Genomic DNA, 18,429 nt, shown 5'->3' on the forward strand with positions numbered 1-18,429 from the left:
TCCCATGTTTAAAGTCCAGTTGAATAATTTTTCTGTGAACTGCTCATTCATTTTTTTGCTAATTTTTCCTGTGTTGCTGTATGTGGTTTTTAAATTCTCAGTTTTTAGGAGTCCTTCATGCATTAAGAATATTAGCCTTTTATTTATCAGTTGCCGAAATGTTATATCCAGTTTGTCACTTGTCTTCAGACTTTGCTGATGTTTCTTGTCATTCAAAAGTTTTCACAGTTATGTTGTCACATTTATTAATATTTTAGGTTGCTCCTACATTTTGAATTACCTGCGCTATTTACAATCCTTGTTTCATTTTTTACATTTATATCTCTGATTCCTTTTGTAAAAAAATTGATTTCTCCTCTTCCACCTCTCACTAGACTCACTTTCTTCTCTTGACTTCCTTATTTCTATTAATGGCTCCCAAAAATCTCTTTGTCATTTGAGCCCCAAATCTCCAAGTCATTCTTGATTTCTTGCCTGCCCTTTTCACTTCTGAATAGATTTCTTAATTCTGTTTGTGATTTTCTTACCTGGTAGGGGAGAATTCCACAGAATATAAAGATTATAGAAAAAGTCACAAAATCCAGCCTCATTTAGGATTAGATTTTGAATGTGTTTTGGTTTAAAACTACAATAAATCAAATGTAGTATTTACTGGTCAATAATACAAACTGGAAGAATATTTTGATTTTTCTTAAGTATGATAAATCAGTTCAATCAATGATTAATAAAACTCAAATTCTCTGAATGTGTTTTAGAAAAAAAATAAATCAGTGAGAAATAAACTTTTCAACAGCTTAGGTAAGATACACAACCCAGGACCATGCCTGTTTCTGATGAATAGTTAACTCAGGTATGGGGCAACTGAGTGGCATATCTTGTTTGCTCTAAGAGCAAAAACCCCTGAGTAAAATGGTCCAACAGTTACCAAAGTATGATTCAGTAGGAGCCACCAGCATCAAATCTGCTAAAGGTTACATGCAATTTGTAGAAGAAACCTTGAGAACAAAATGTCTTGGACCAAGAGTATATGAATAAGAGTTTGGTGATTGGTGTCACTTCCACATTTTTCTTTTTTTTGCGTATAACACACAATAAATAGGCTTATTTTCTTTTTTAAATTATTTGATGTTTTGAAGTTCAGTGTGGGAAACCTGTGGTCAATTTATATAAGCTAGTGCTTGATTTCTAAAAGAAATCCAGATGTCCAGTGTCATTTGGTAACTGATTTTCTTAAGGCAAAATAAAGCTTGTGGAGAGCAAATATTAGAATGTTGACAGTGGCTTGTGTAGATGATAAAATCGGTGGTCAACAAGACCAGAGTTTTATTTTCATGACTATTCAAAATAGTTCATATGTTTCTAGGATTACTGATGCATCCAAAAATTATGAGCAGACATACAAGGAACACTCTCTCTATCAAGAGAGTGTTAATTTTCTTTCATGTCAAAAGAGCAACATCTTTCTTGATTTTAGTTTATCATGTACATTTGAAAGAAAGCTTTTAACAATTGTCAGCAATTGAGCAAAGTGAGGTTAGCTTTAAAGAATGAGTTAAAAAAGAACAGTTCTGACAAAAAATAGCAAACTACTTAACCAATAATATTTAGGAATAGAATGAGAAAAATTTTAGACTTAAAAATTTGAAGTTCAAACTGATCATTGATTAAGAAAACCTGTGAAACTGAATGATTATTTATTTGTGTGATTTCACAAATAATGATAAAAAATAAATGCCCAAAGATATAAGGACATAATGTAAACCAAAGTAAGTAGGCTCACTATTTATTGATAGTTGATTTTCTACTCAACATTGTTTGACTTTCTGTTGCTGTGCATTACTCTACCCCAGATTATTTTGTGCCAGTCAGTGCTATAGCAATTTGTACATGATTTGTGGTTGACAAACAAGTGACATGCATAGAATCTATTTTAGCCCTGGTCGTACACTGTGATTGATGGAGAATCAGTGACACAGTTTTCCCCAGTTGTCTAAAAGGTAGTCACTGGGATCCTAGACAAGTTAGCTGTATTTAACTTTGTATGCGATTATTTATCAAGCATCAGTTTATAAACATTACCCAACATAAATGAAACCAGAGTAGGACGTTCATGAATTATATTATTCCAAACTGAATAACAGAAATTAAGAAATTAAACAAAACAAAAACAGAATCAAAAATAAGTCTAAAACTTTTTATTCCCAGGGATGTCTATTTCTATCAACGTAGTAAATTAGATACCGTAAATGACTCTTGTGATTGAAACAATTAAAATTCGGGATAAAATGTACTTTGAAAACCTTTTAAAACACACTGATAAAAAGGAAGGAATATGCAGAGGCAAAACCAAAGTTACATGGGAAGGTTGGGGGGCAAAGGAGATGGATACAAGTCCTCAGAACTGGATAAAGCAGAGAACCTAACAAGAGACTTATGAATAAAGCTGGAACCCTGGAGAAGTATATCCTTTACATTCTTAGTATAAGGGAAGTAAGAAAGAAACCTCATTGTGAAGAAGGGGAAAGCAAAGAAACTTAACTATGCTTACCATGATGTGGGGTAGAGGAAAAAAACTAATCTCATCTGAGACTGTGTAACTAAATTCAGCCCTTGTGAATATGTGTGGGCTGGGTTGATTCTATCTATGTGGTCTGAAAAACCTCAAGCAGCATGTTTAAAGTGTTCCTTGTTTGGAAGTGATCCCAAGCTAGGGATGCAAGCAAATATAATTTACCTTCGGAGAAACTTCACTTCAACCCAGTCCTTGAAGCGTTTTTACAGAAAAAAATTCCAAGGAAAGTGAGCAGCCGATAGTCAAAAATCACAAAGCATGTGAAGTCAGTCCCATGAGAACAGGTGGGACAAGAGACACTAGAACAGACCCACAGGGACTTTGGGATTATCATAAATTGAATATGAAATGGAATATGTCTAAATCAATTCAAAATAAGTTTGAAAATTGGAGCAGACAAGACTATTAAAAAAACCTCCCTAACAAATAGGAAAAAGAATCAAATAGAACTCTTAGAAATTTAAAATGTACCAAAAAAATTAAAAATCCTATGGACGGATTAAATGTCATGTTAGATAGAGCTGAAGAGAAAGAAACTCTGTGAACTGGAAGATAAAACCGAAAAAACAGAGTGTTTTCGGACGCCCAGCGGTCGCGGCATCTTGGGCCGATTTTCCGCTGGCGCAATTACAGGCCGCGCAGCAGCAAAGGCTGAATGGAGCTCTGGGAAAGGCTCTGTGTCTGAGGAATGACACCATTTTTAAGCAAGCCTTTTCCCTCTTGAGGTTCAGAACCCCAGGAGAGAATCCCCTCTGTCCTGCAGGTGGCATTCTGCTGAGCATCAGTCGGCACTACAGGTCACAACCCACGCATGGCATTGGAAGATGCAAGCACCTAGTTAAAACAAGAGTTTCTTTCTCTTTTGCTTCCTGTTCAGCCCAGGAAGAAGAGGGGAAAAGTGGAAGCGAGACCCATTAATTTGGGGACAGATTATGAATATGGGGTTTGAAACATTCACCTGACTGCATATGATATGGCCCTGGAAGAGAGTTATGCCCAGTATGTTCACAACCTCTGCTACCACCTCTCCATTAAAGTCGAGGAAAGTTATGCGATGCCCACCAAAACCGTGGAGGCATTGCAGTTGCAGGTCCAAGGCAGCAAAATGCTCCTGGACTCAGTTCTTACCACCCATGGGCGAGTGGTTCAGATCAGCGGTTGGAGCGCTACATTTGCAGAGATTTTCCTGGAAGTAATCCAAAGCAATCTTCCTGAAGGAGTCAAACTGTCAGTGAGGGAGCACACTGAAGAAGACTTCAAAGGAAGGTTCAGAGCTCGGCCAGAACTGGAAGAACTGCTAGCCAAGTTGAACTAGCTCACCGCAGACCCTTTCATGCCAGCACTGGTGATACTGAATGGCAAGGGGAAGAGCTTCCTGGGTGGGCAAAGTTAAGCAGGAGACCCTGACCCTCAATATCATAAGTACCCACCTCCACAGCCAGGGGTGCCTCCTCTGCTCTGTGGAGGAGCGCTTGCCGGTTGTCACCACTTTCCTGTGAGCCAGCCCTGGGCATCTTCCATCTAACAAAAATCTGCCGATGATGGACGTGCGTGTGTGTGAGAAGTCAGTCCATCCTGTCGAGTATCTTTAACTAAGGGATTCAGTTTCTCTTTGCCTGGTGCTTTAGCATATAAGCATGTCCCCCTTCAGTATTTCTCCAGTTAGAGTGAACTCATCCTTTAAATCAACCTGGCATGGAGTCCCTTTAGTGACGCAGACAACCATAAGTAAACTCCCTGTGGATAGAAGGCATAGGGAGGGAGAGTTTGTATATGAAAAAACCCTCCAGGTAGGATCAGGGTCTGTCCATAAGTGAAAAAATATTACCTTGTGGGGTAAGTGAGTGTCTTGTCATAAGTATGCAGGTAGATGTTACATAACTGCAAATTAGGGTTGCCTGGAATGAGTTGAAGCAAAGAATTAAAGGTTGATCTTGGTCACGTGTCAGAAAACTACTGCTTGTGAGCCAGATCCCAACAACTGCCTATTTGCTTTTTAAAAAGAATTTATTGAAGTGAAATTCACATGTCACAAAACGAACCATTTTAAAGTGAATAATTCAGTGGTATTTAATGCATATGCAGTGTTGTGCAACCTCTATCCAGTTCCAAAACCCCACTGCCTGTTTTTGTAAATAAAGGTTTATTGGAACAGAGCCCTGCTCATTCATTTACAAAAAAGTAAAAACTGAAAAAATAGAGAATATAGATCCACAAAGACAAAATGAAGCAAATTATGAAAAGCAGAATAACTACTATGCTTATGGAGGATAAGAGTGATATATATATATACATATATAATATGTGCTTATGGATTATAGGAGTGGTAAGATATATATATGTATATATACACACATATACATATATAGTGTATACCTTATATATAATTTCAGAGATAAGTAATAGAAACAAAATGGAAGAGGCAATAGCTAAGGGATAGTGAATGAAAATTTATCCGAATTGTTGAAAGACACCAATCCTTACGGGTAGGAAACCCAGTGAACTGCAAACAGATTAAGGTACTCCACTGTATACTAACGAGTCCATCTGCAAAATACAGGTATTGGGTTTCTCACAATGTCACAAGCTGCAGCTAAAAGTATGCAATGACCTCCATTATGTTTCCAATATTCCCTTAGTGCTTATGAGCCTTTAGCGGAGTTTCTAGGAGTAAAGTTTTCTGTGACTAGGGGCAATGCAGACTTGTGAAAGGTGACTGAGGAAAGCAGAAGCGACAGGATCCTATTGTGGAGGGGCGGCCTTTGGGTATGTTTCATGCCTAGCATGATCATCTTCAGGCATTCATGACTGCTACAGAGAAAAGGGGAATTTGGTTGTCAGGAAGACCTAAGGAATGAATGTGCTCTGCCTTGCATTGTCCCTTAGTGCAGTCAGTTAATACTATGCTAATATACCAGTTTGGGGACATTTGGGGGTCAGAGAAACCTGTGCTCCATAAATTATAGGCAGTATGTTTAAGTTTGACCAAAGTTCTAAAAAATGCACAATTATTTATGAGTTGCCGGAGGAGCATAGAAAGGAGTTGAATATTTTCATGTGTCTGTGAAATAACCCAAATGCTGTGTTAGGGACTTTATATGCAGAGGTGTTTAACCACTGACTGTCCTACTGACTGTCCTACGGAGAGCTACGAGGCCATCAGTGCTCAGAGAGATGCCAAGTACTTCTGTTTTTTACTGACCAGCAGCATCTTTTCTTTTCCTTTCTTGTAATACTACCTGAATTTCTTTACCTATCTCCTGTGTAGTTTGAGTGACAACGGCCCCACTCCAGTTCTTGAGGTGGGCTCTGATTGCTTCCAGTTAACTTGAGTGTCCTCATTTTCTGGGGGCAGTACTTGCCCTGGGATGGTCCAGTCAGTGTGCCCTGGACCATCGCAGGGAAGGCTGGGACTTGGGCCCCTTCTCTTCCCTGACTGGGTGTCCCTTGAGGACAGGGAGTTTGGAACTGGGACAAAGACTCTTTTCTTGACCGGACTCTAGACAGACTCCTCTGAGCCCAACTAGACCCTGTCTTGAACGTCTCCTCAAGACCCAGTTTTAGCAAGAATCCTGCTAATTCAGGTTATCAGGAGAGACTCCCTCAACCTCACTATTTGATCACCCTCAATATCTAACAAAATTTCTCATTTGTCACCATCCCGCAGGTGATATGTGATCACCCTGGTCTGCCTTAAGCAAGAATCCTCTCAGGTAGGTTTAGGCAGAATCCCCTTTTCTGCTGATGTTTCCTCTTAGTAATTTTCCATCCACTGACCCCCTCACCTTGCTTCTTGGCTATCAGTCCTTAGTTTTCCTTGTTGTATTCAGAATTGAGCTCAATCTCTCTACCCTACTGCAGAACCTCATTGTTATAGTCCCTATTATAAAAATAGCCTATTGCAATAGTCCTATGTCTGCCTTACTGTTGTAGCAAGTGTCAGGATAATTTTTTTCTTTAACAACTGCTATAGCTACCTGGGGGAGCCAAGGGGAGAAATTTGCAGAAAAAGAATGCAAAAGTTCAGATGACATGGTGAACCTCTGGACAACCTGGCTTGGGACCAAAATTTTTTTCTGACCAAATCTTTTTTTATTTTCTTTCTTTCTTAAAGCACTTTGGATCAATTCTGTTCCTTTGATCTGAAATATTCTGAACTAGTATTAAATAGGAAATGGGATATTAAAATATGGTTCCCTTTGAAACCTGTACCTCTTGCTCACTGTACAGCTTTCCAAGTCATAAGGACAATTAGAAAAAAGTAAATCTCCATCCACTTGACAAAATAACCTCAAAACAAAGATCCTAATCCATCTTTTGCTCTGACAGTCCTGGTCAGTAAATGAAGAAAGAAAATACTGAGTTAAAATTAAATATATAGTCTAGTAGCAATTTTTATTCTAGTTGTTTATCTCTTCCCTTGACAGAGATAGGCAGAACAGGAACTAAAGGCTAATCAAGACTCAAAAGAGGAAAGGACTGAATAAAAGCAGAATAAAACTAAATCAAAATATTTTGATATTGGATTTTCTACTTCTACCATTTTGGAAAGCCAGGGTGTTTCAGCTATCAAGAAGGTAGCACTTGTGGATGGATTTTGCTGGTTAAGACGAAACCCAAATTCTTTTGTTCTAGAGAAGTAATTTACACTAAACACCAGAGCCCCTGGTCACTACAAATAGCTGTTATACACTCCAAGTCAGAATAAAATCCACACATTTATAGTAATTAGTCCATGTGGACATTTGAAAGACACTTTTCTTTTTAACATCTGTATTGGAGTATAATTGCTTTACCATGGTGTGTTAGTTTCTGCTTTGTAACCAAGTGAATCAGCTATACATATACATATATCCCCATATCTCCTCCCTCTTGTGTCTCTCTCCCACCCTCCCTATCCCACCCCTCTAGGTGGTCACAAAGCACCGAGCTGATCTCCCTGTGCTATGTGGCTCCTTCCCACTAGCTAGCTATTTTACATTTGGTAGTGTATATATGTCCATGCCACTCTCTCACTTCGTCCCAGCTTACCCTTCCCCCTCGCCTTGTCCTCAAGTCTATTCTCTACGTATGCATCTTTGAAAGACACTTTTATGGGCCCTTTACCTGAAGGGCTCATATGCCTCAGGTGCCTTCACTGAACTGCTGAATATCTATTACTGACATTAATTTTAGCAAACAGTTTCTAAGATATGACAGAAATTTATTTTAAGTACTCATCATTCTGATAGGGAAAGAATGCTCCTCAGATTTTGTGGGCAGAAATCAGAGGTGCAGAGAGAGATGAAGTGCCCATTAATATCAGAAGCTGACAAGGAGAGCTGCACGATCAGCTGTCTTTGTAGAAGTTCAAGTCTTTTCTTGGTGTTTCCTCTGCTTGCCCTGGAACCACCGAATTCACTCAAATATTAGAAGGTACCAAGCCATAGAGGGGAGACCCCAGGAGAAGCCCATGAAGTGGACAGAACTATCCCCAGGCAGGTGTTCCCTAAGGAAATGAATTGGATGCTAAGATCCAACCTTGCCAACTAAGATCCAAATGAATTGGATGCTAAGATCCAACCTTGCCAACTAGTAGGAACCATCTTTGAATGTAACAATAGGTAAGGGACTACTGCCAGGAAATTACTTTCTTTTGGTAAAGCCTGGTGCTTTGTCTCCTCAAGTTCAGTGGTGTGTGTGTAAGATTCACCTTAAGTCACAATTAGCCTTTGAATACAGAGAAATTTAAGGTCTGCATCTATACTTGTTTCCACAGCAACAGGATGATTTTCCCCGAGCATTGGCCCCAAATGTCAATTTGCTATTTTACTCTAAATTTTAAAATCATATCTTAGGTGATGCTAATTCCATTTGTAACTTTTCAGAATTCTAATAGGCATAAATAACCCTAGATCACGCTGTAGTGAAAAACATAATCAATTAGCTCATATCAATTTGGGAAGATATAGCTAAAGATAAAAGTAAAGAGCTGAAAGACATTTCCTTGTTTTTTGTTTTTTTTTTTCCTTTTAAATATGCTTTATTTTTCCTCAGGCATATAACAGGACTTTTGAATAAAAAGTTACGGTAGGGTAGAAATGTGCCTGAAACACTACAATGGCAGAGACATTTCTTATGTGTTAGTACCTTGCCAAGATGTTGATGACACTGGATTTAGTCACATGCTTTCCAGGGTTGGGTAATTTTTAGTGAAATCTCAATTCTAATTTTGTTCTGTATCAAGGATCCCCGAAAAATATGTGCTCAAATAGTTCCCCTTATTGAAAAGCATATATAAGTTTTAAAATATCAAATTCGATCACAAACTGTGTACATAATTGCTTTTCAAAGCTATCAGAGATTTTTGCTGTCATTTGATATTCAAAACTTTGAAAGGATTTTCTTCTGAACTTCATGACAGGATGGATGATGGTAGTAACGAGACAGTATTCATTATGCCTCTTCTCTTGAGTCTTAGAGAAGAGCAATAATAATCTTGAAAAATGATACAGAAAGGGCATGCCATTCTTAATTGTACAAATAGCAAACTATCCAGGATGGAGCTTTGTACAGTCTGTAACTCTCCATAGGAATTTCTGAAAACAACTGGAAGTGTTAGAATATTGAGGCCCGGAGCCCTGAAAACAGCGTGTAGCTAATGGCTCCATTCAAAGGAATTGTCACTTCTCTCTTGTCCTTTTCCTTAGCCACTGCTTCTCTTCTGTTTTGCCAGTTTCATTTTTCCTCCAGGCAAACATGCTGTAAGGCATAAGAGAAGAGGGTGGGAGACTAATTAGTGTGTCAAGGGGAACTAGAAGGTATGGTGAGAAATTCAGAATCTCATTTTCTTTTCACGCCCTTAGAATTGATTTTGCTGTCACCATTTAAAAAATAACAGATGGATGTAATTCTATTGTTTGATGGAGATAAAGTACTTTCTTCCTCTCTATATATAATTTGCTGCAAATTCTATTAACCAAATACATATTTCAGAACCAAAATTATTAAAAATTTTGAAGTCTTAAATAGTTTAATTATGGCTATGAAATGAATTGATTTGCATTTGTTCATTATGTAATTACAAGTCCAGATAGAAGTAAATTAAAAGATATGTAATCAGATTAGAGTGCTTGCCAGAAAAGTAATGATTTTTTAAAAACTATGCGTTAGGGGAAAACTTTGCAGTCTGCTATTAAAAGCATCCCATTTATGACATTATTTAGTTGCAGATTGAATCAGAGGTAAAGCTTTGTTGTTTGTTTTTAATACACCTCTAGACTCCCATCCTGGTAGAAAGTCTTGTTTATAGTGTGGTTTGTGACTGTTGACAGAAAGTTTTCACAGATGAACTCTTATTAATGCCTTCTTGTTTTCTTACTGAGGAAGGTGTAGGCAGGCACCAGCTCTTTCTGTGAGCTACCTTTATTTAATACTGAGAAACAGGTGATTGATTCCTTTCCCTTGTTATCGTGTTTTGATTGATATTCACATCCTCCCCCATTGGGTGTTGGTGATATGAAAAAGTTAGACTCTCCTGCCAGGGCCTCGTTAATCTGCGGTGTTAGGTATTGATTAGGTGAACGTTAACCCTACGCTTCAGTTTCATACTTTGTTTACTGGTTTCTGCTCTTTTCTCTTGTCCTAAGTGATCAATTCTGTTGTAGGCATGTTTGTTTCCAACGAGACTGTTTTCCTACAGTTTGGTTTGAAGAGATTTATTTGTTTCTCGTCTTCTTCCTCTGGAATGGTAGCTTGATCTTATTTTACTTTATTATTTATATTTATTTATTTGCTTCTTTAATTTGGTGTCAAAGAATTCATGGTCTTCCTTTTGTTTCCCTTTGCTTTCTTCTAGAAAGTTATTTTAATAATGATACCTTGTGGTTGGTTAACAGCAAACTTTCACAATATACGAATGAAGGCATTCTATTCTTCTTTCTACTTGGAAGGTGGACTTTCTTTCCTTCTTTCTTTTTTCCTCTTCCCTTCCTTCCTGTCTCCCTCCCTCCTCTCTCTCTCTCTCTCTCTCTCTCTCTCTCTCCCCTTCCCTCCCTCCTTCCTTTCTTTGCCTGGCTTCTTTTCCTGGCCTATTATATGCCAGCTCTGCTTTGGGAAACATATTTCAGTTCTTAATAATGGTTGGGGAAACTACCTGAAGGCACTGAATTATGAATCAGGGTCCAATCCTCATACCCATAAACCTCAAAAAGATCAGACAGGCCAAAGGAGAACTAGACAGGAGTTCTGTAAGGAATCAATAAAATTTTCTCCAAGTCCCTTTGAAGTCTGGTTTTCATGTTCATCTATGGAAGGCTGGACCAACATCGAGTCTTGTTCTTTTCACAGGGCTTTTAAAAACTGGGTTGAAAACCAATGGACTTTTGTCAATTAAAAATAATTGTCTGCCTTCTCCAAAGGGAACAGAGAAGGGAAATTGTTAGAAGTTAGAATAGAAGAACTGGGGACATACTAAGTGAAGAATGAGGGTGCAGTAAGGAGGGGAATCCAGGAGGCTGAGAGCTGGTGGAGAAGCACAGGAGCTGACCCTTGGATCAGCCTCATGGGGGCCTCGCCCTGGCTGTGTTACTTTGGGCACATCCCCTAACCTTTCTGACTTCCAGTTTCTTCCTTCATGAATGGGAAAATAATAAATGCTTCCCAGGGTTTTGTGAGGATTAAAGGAGATAACATTTACCCTTGACTATGCCTCCTTTGAGGGCAGAGATCTTGTCTTTTGTACCTTTCTGTGCCCCAGAATGTAATTCTGTTTGGCACATAGTAGGTGCTCAGGAAACAGTCAAAATGGAGGGAAGGACAGGGAGCCCAAGAGTAGGGTATAAAATAAGTGGATCAGGAAGATAAGCAGGAAAACAAAAGGGGAAAAATGGAAAAAACAAAAAAGGGTCGGTGAAGCATGGAGGGCTGATCAGGACTCCAGGTTAAAATTGTGAAGTATCCCCAGAGCCACCATCCTCTCTTCTCATGTCTCCTGGGGAGGGAGTCTTCTGTGGTCTTTTTCTAAAGCCCATCAAAATGTAAACTGCAGAAACAGGATAGAAGTACATAGTGCTAGTACTGGAGGTAAGGCGTGAGTTTGTAAGCCAGACCCCACTACCCGACCCTGTCAAACGCTGATGGTGGTTTGTTCATATTCCCATCTCAGCCCACACATTCATGAGAACTACAGTTTCAGTGCCACTTACCCGCACTGATCCACAACCAACAAAATTGTCCTGTGTCATTGTTTTATTTATTTAGGTTAGCAAACACTGCGAAGTGGTAGTCAGTTTTGTTTCTTGTTTTCTCAGTGATTCTTATTAATCTTCATTTGACACCTTGAGGAATGCTTATGGGCTGTAGATGGCCAGTCAGAAAGGTCATCTAATGTCAGCTCGGCCCGCGGTGCCCGCGGTGCACTGCAGATGAATCTTGGCTGCAGTGCAGTGGCATCTTGGTGCTTTATTTATCAAGATTCGACTAGTTTTCTCATACTTCACTCTACAAAATCTATGATGTTTTGATGGATTTGGGGGGATCACTCCCTTCTGTTTACATCAAGATCAAGATCTTGATATTTATCATGGAATTTTCTATGAAGATCTAGTTATGATGTTAATTATCAGTCTCAAAACTCAAAATAATAAAATCTGTATATGCCAGTAAAAAAGAAGGCAATAGTATAAACAGGAATGGACATTTCATAAATCATCAATATAAGAGAAGCCACCTAATTAAAATACAACTAACCAAGACAACTAAACCTCAAAATAAAATCAAGGTATATGTTTAAAAACCCAACATTTTAAACTAAATGAAAGACATGGGCATTTCTTGGGAAAAGAACAGTTAAGTGAGAAATGTAAGTGATTACATCATCTGTTATTTGTCTTTCTCTGTCTGACTTATATCACATATTAGTATGCTAACCTTTAGGTCCATCCATGTTGCTGCAAATGGCATATTTCATTCTTTTTTATGGCTGAGTAATATTCTGTTGTATGAATATATCGTATATATATACACACACACCACATTTTCTTAAACCAATGGTCTGTTGGTGGGCACTTGAGTTGTTTCCGTGTCTTGGCTATTGTAAATAGTGCTGCTGTAAATATCGATATTGCCTCCTCTATTTGGGGCTGTCAGCACAGTAGATCCTCAGTCGTCACTGAGTACTGCATGGTCAGGGACTGTGACCTCTGGGCTCTAAGAAGGGATGACAGCTGCATTGTTTCCTGGTCATTCAGAATGACCAGGGGAGGAGTTCTTCGTGTGAGGTTGATGCATAGGAGTGATGGTATGATCCAGTTTGTAGCTCTCCTTTCCATAACACAGATAAGGTCTATGTTCAAGTCTATCGGTTTCATGCCCTTTGGACATATTAAATTCTCAGAAGATTTTCAGTACGTGAAAATTTCTTTGAATGAGCAATGAAATTTGATCTTTCAGAATGGACATTCAACACAAGAAGAGTGTTAATGAGGGCGGTATGACACATTAGATTCAGTATCGACGAGTTTTAATCAAACACCTACTATGTCCCAGCACTGTGCCGGGCATTTCCAAACAGGACAGGAAACAATGGTAGCTACAGAGGGCCGATACATAGTTCTGTATCTTGGTTATTGTCAAGGTGATGGTGAGAGTGTAAGGTGTAAGTCCTCCAGTAAATTATGTTGACATAACACCTCAGACAATAGGTTCCTTCTTTTGTTTTTCTGCTTTGTTCATTTTGTAGCCTCCCGGAAATGTCAATGTAAAGTTCAATTTTGGGGAATAATTCACTTCCTCTATTAGACTGATAAGTGGTAGGCCTTTGCTAAAGCAGAGACACACAGTGCCACTGAAAATAAAATGGCCTTGGATTCTATCATTACTTATATACTTGTGACACTGTCTCTTCTGCCTTATAAAATGGGCTTTCCTCATGCTTTGTGAGGGCTGAAAGGTCATATAGCCTTTGGTTTATCATTCAGAACTCTCAGGGAAGGGTTCAGTCTCTTTTAACAGCATTTGTCCCCACTACATTAGAAGCATGTCAGATTGGAAAACTCGGGCTAGGATGGACTAAAGTGCTTCCTTTGCCTGTGTTGAGCAGCACATTTTTCAGTGCTAAAAATACTGAAAAACTTAGTTGGAACATTTACTCTGAAGGACACTGTGTTCTCCTATATCCCCCTATTTGTCTTCACAGCAGACAAAAAATAGTGAAGCAAATATTACTCTCCCCTTCATATAGATGTGGCAACTGAGGCTCAGAGAGATTAGCTTAGTCTCGCCCAAGGTCAGTCCTAGTTTTATTTGTCAGCTCAATAAATATTTGTTAGTCATAGAGTAACTGGCAGAGCTGAAAATACAATTTGATCTTCTAGCTCTGTGTTTCCCCACTAAGTTAGGTTTCCACTACCTGCTAAATGACTAGGTTTGAAATGTTAATTTGTAAAAGTCTGATTATATAGGATCCCAAACACAAATCTGTCTGAAATGGAAGAGAATTGGCCCTGATTCGGAACGTATCTCCCCAGACATTATCAGCCTAAGCCAAGCAGGAGGTGGACCCTTCCTGTGGAAAGCCATTTCAATGCATTTTTGAAATGGTATCCATCATCTTTCACATATGGAAATTGACAATGAAGTGATAATATATAAATAGTCCTGGCTTTTTTACAAACAACTTCAGAAAACATTTGCTTTGTTTTTCCCATCATGCCAGGCTTTTCTGTCTCATGAATCTTAGAGAGGTATTTCGCCCCACTTTGTAGATGTCAGCTCACTACTTATGAAAGTTAGTTGGGGGACTGGCCAATCTCAACCTTGGTTGAACAGCAGAGCAGAACTTTTCCATGGAGGATGGTCATCCTTGGAAAGAAGGGTCTGGGTCAGTGAGTACAGGTAGGGTGTACTATGTTCATTTAACAGGATGGCAGCCTACCAAACTGAGAAGTCTCCTCTCATCTCTAGTAGAAGCACCTGCTCATCAAATCTGTTCATTTCCCCTTACTTTGGGAGGTTAACACGAGGGACCAGTAACAAAAGATCAACAGTATATGGTTTTGAAGAACACTTCTGTGAGTGATAGTGTTTTAAGATGTTGCTTGCCTAAGGTTTCTATCATCGAGCTCCAGCGTGAACATTATTTTAGTGACTACGCTTTGCTGAGCACCCTGATAGATGCTGCTACCCTGTTTGGGCTGAGGGAGAGCCAGCAAAGCAAATTGGGCAGGAAGAAGGAGGTAAAGAGGAACTCAAACACATGAGACTTCAAGCTCTCAATTAAGTATATCTGTCATCTTTTCTGATATGTGGAAACTAATATTTGTTTGCTTTTCCATTTACAAAAGAGCATCTCATTTAAGAATAATTTCTTAAACAGAAAAATATTCATAGAAGTTCTTTCATCACATCATAGTTACAAAAAAATTTATAACTGTGTTGGATGTTGACTATACTTATTGTGGTGATCATTTTGCAATACACACAAATACTGAATCATGTTGTATACCTGAAACTAATATGATGTTATACATCACTTATACCTCAATAAATTTTTTAATTAAAAAAGTAATATTATTATCCTAATAGTATTCCATTTCTACTGCTTGTCCTAATTCACCCAGCAGGTAACTTGTAGGAGAGAGCCTCCAGGTACACAGAGTTCTCTTTTCACAGCCACTCTTTTGTCCCTTTAATTATGGGAGGAGCTCCCTCAGTGCACGGGCTGTGTCTTCAATAGTATGACCTCCCGTCCCAGCATATTGAGTCTTTGCACACAGTGGCAAGTCAGTAAGTGCTGTCATGCATCTGATGGGTAATAGAATTTTGTGCATTAGTGCAATGGTGCTTTTCCTTCTCAGTGCGGCATGGCTGAGCAATCACATCTGCTCCCTGCACGACTTGCTGTAATCGCGGCGGTAGCCTCTGGCTAGAGGGCCAGTTTTTGTTCAGAAAGCCATCCTTCAGTCTCCCAGATACATGTGGCTTTCAACAGAATTGCTGATTTTCAAGCATTTTAGAGGAAGATGAAATTTCATATCCACAAAAACAAGACAGCAACTGCTCTGGCAAGCAGACATGATAATCCAGCTAAGTTTAGTCTTTATGATGAATCATCTAGAGACTGTTACTTGCTCTGGGTCGTTAGCCGTTTTATTTTTAGCAAATCTGAATTTCAGTTAAATCCATTTGGCCATACATAATCGGAGTGGATTCAGTCCAAACTAGGTAATTATAGGTCAGCTGGGGGTGATTATCTCCATCCATGAGCTTGCCTGGGGGTAAGAGGCTCTTTGCAAGGCTTTTAAAGCAACATCGTCTTCCTCGGGACCAATTTAGTATAAATGAAGCCCTTTAAGGGCTTTTCTTGTATCATCTTAACTTAGTTTGTTGTCTTTCTGCCTCTTCCTGGGCAAATTAATCTTCTGGCCAAAATTCCTTCTGAAACAGTGAGAAAAAAGAGTGCGGTTGATACCAATAGACATGTCTGCTGTAGCCAGGCCACCTTCATTTTGGGGCGTCCTTTTTTGGAATATTTTACAAGACTTTCCTGGACAGCTTCAAACCACGCTCCATCATTAGAAAAGAAATTTCACAGGGATACTCTCTCTCTTTAAGTTTTGTAGCCCTTAAAGAAAGTTCTAAGGAAGATTGGCAAGGCACTTTTCTTTGTAGCCATTAGCAGGAGAAAGCAAATGCTTTCGTATTAAATGGCTTAAGGCTGCGGGGCTGGTTTGTGTCTCTCCTGGGAGGGACGATCCTTGGTGTGGCAATGAGAATTTCTGACCTCCCAGCATGAGCTTCTCCCTGAGCACCAGTTTTTTTCTGTTGTTGAGCAGGCAGCATCTCCTTCATCCGGTCGACTCCTCATTGAGCCTCTGCTTCCTTGGCATCTTGTCTGACTGCCATGATGAGATCTAAGAGGTCCTAATAAATGTGTCATTAACGTCACATGCTTTAGATCTTCTAATTTTCACTATGTGCTTAGGGATTCTAGCAGGAAAAAGAAATATCTATCATTTAGACTCTGCTGGAAATAAGCCCAAATTTCCCCAGTAGTGGTTGTGTATTATTTCAGAAAATATTTTTTTGGAAACCCCCTTGATGACCATGTCAGCCTATAGACTTCCTTCATTGATCACTGGCTGCAGACAAAATTTATGGCCTCATTTAATCTGGAAATAGAACTTTCATAACTCTTTTATCTCTCACTCTCGAATCTAAATTGCAACAAGTACAATATGTTTGTGCCACTTAAAACATGATATGGTGAAAGAAAATTAATTTGTTAAGTTAGAATAACATGGGTCAACTAATGCAACAGTCATCCATTGATTAATCTTTCCATGCTTATGTAATCTGAGTCTCAGTTTCTTCGCTTAGGTAATGGTAAAATATGTATTCCACAGGATTATGGAAATCATCAGAAATGGTTTACAAACCAATAAATATTCCAAAGCTAATAGTTGTTAGCTTACTACTAACTTATACATCCATATGGTCTAATTTAGTCGCACATATAGGAGGCAGAATTTGGTATTTTATATTGGTATGTGTCCAGGGTCTGTGAGTACCGTGTATGTGACCATTTCTAATACTAGCAGTGTGACAGGTATAGATAGAAACAATATAAGCCAGGTGAGCATGGAGTGGACTAATAACTGAGAAAAAGAAACTGAAATTAAAAAAAAAAAATCGATGGAGTTTTAGAATCATAAATCTGTAAATCACCCGAAAGATGATGTAATGTGTTTGGATTTATGGGAAAGTAAGTTCCATAGATATTATGGGATCTGTTCAAAATCTCCTTAGCTAGTTACAGACCTGGGCTTGCCCTAAGTCTCCTGACCTGACCCCTCAGCCATCCCATCCCATTCCCCATTGTGTGCACACTGCCATTGTAATACGGTCTCCTTAAACTCTAGATGCAGGCACACTGGGTAAGTACGAAGTGTTACCAATTAGAAGTGAGGGATAACCTAGAACCCAAGGTATATTTGCCACATGAACAAAATATTACAATCGACTTGTACAGTGCCCATGATTTTTGTTCAGCTCCTACCTTCCCCTGAGCCCTAACAACAAGAGTTGGTTTAGCTCTTTTTGCTTCTCTGACCTCTGCCTCTGTCTTTCTGTGATCACCTCAGATACATTTATGATGCTGTGGATGGCAAGGAATACTGGAATCTTTTCTTTCTTTCTTCTCCCGTCTGGTGGGAAATATCCTGTGACATCCAGAGTCAGATTTCTGATATTCATTCTGATGATCTTGAACCCAGTTTATTACAATACACTCATATTTGAATTGATAAACTAGGGTAGACAGGCAGTAAAATGAGGGCCAAATAAAATTCTAGATTGAAGTCAAATAGTTGACATGTTTAGTAGTAAGAATGGAGTCCATCCTGTTGTAACCAAATCAATTCTCTTTAAAAGATACAGAACATTTCCCAAGATTCAAACCAATCCCCAGAACTTATTTTAGAGGGAAAACTGCTGTTGGAAAATAACTTGACTAAATAACAATCTTAACAGGCCTCAATTTCCTCTGTAAAACAGGGATAATAACCTATTAGCAGAGCTGAAAGGAAGCTCCATAGAGGTAGTAAATTTAGTGCACTTAGCACAGTGCCTGGCATATAGTAAGTACTGAAAAAGGAAAACTAATTTTTTTTAAAACAAAATTTGAGAAAGGAAAAAAATCTCCTTTTGAACCAAAGAGGAAGTGACATTTGTAGGTTATATTGGACAGGGTACAGATGTGAGTTTGTGTTGTGGTAACTACTTAGATCAGGAGACACAGAGAATGAGTCAGGCTACAGTTCAGCTCACTGGTCCATCTCTAACTCTGTAGGGTGTTAGCTTGAGATATCTGAGCTATT

The 18,429-nt window shown here is 38.9% G+C and overlaps 1 pseudogene; it reads left to right on the plus strand.

The window, feature by feature from the left end:
- LOC114895913 overlaps positions 1–3,887 on the plus strand; it is a 52,326-nt pseudogene extending 48,439 nt beyond the window's left edge.
- The last annotated feature ends 14,542 nt before the right edge of the window (positions 3,888–18,429 follow it).

The sequence above is a fragment of the Monodon monoceros genome, unplaced genomic scaffold, assembly GCF_005190385.1.
Source record: "Monodon monoceros isolate NGI ecotype Baffin Bay Population unplaced genomic scaffold, NGI_Narwhal_1 Super_Scaffold_15, whole genome shotgun sequence".
Taxonomy (NCBI): Eukaryota; Metazoa; Chordata; class Mammalia; order Artiodactyla; family Monodontidae; genus Monodon; species Monodon monoceros.